Source organism: Populus euphratica, unplaced genomic scaffold, assembly GCF_000495115.2.
Source record: "Populus euphratica unplaced genomic scaffold, PopEup_1.0 scaffold1370.1, whole genome shotgun sequence".
Taxonomy (NCBI): Eukaryota; Viridiplantae; Streptophyta; class Magnoliopsida; order Malpighiales; family Salicaceae; genus Populus; species Populus euphratica.
The window spans coordinates 42,565-42,979 of NW_011501206.1; positions in this window are offsets into that span (position 1 = coordinate 42,565).

The window sequence follows — 415 nt, forward strand, 5'->3', positions numbered from 1 at the left end:
AAAACTTAAGCATTACAAAAATATAAAGAGAGAAAGCAAGAGCATGATCTTGATCTGGAGACCAAGATGCCTAAATGCATGGCAAATGCCTCTTTTTATAGGCCAAAATTGGGAACTATTGATTTGATGACTAATTGATGACTGGGTGGCCAACTCTTGACTTGATGACAATCCTTATCTTCTCTTATTTGCCCAAAACTTTATTGATAGCATTAGAATTTGAACCACTTGAAATCATGAAAGGTCTAGAAAATTATCTCAGCTTTTCAACAAAAAAAATTAAGGTCATTTGGACTTCTAGAACTCCAGATTATGGGCCAAACACTGATCAATGTTCACGTTGCAAGACAGATTCGAACTTCTTTCTTGTTGTTACAATTTGGATTTGAAAATGACCTTATTGAAAGTTGTTGGC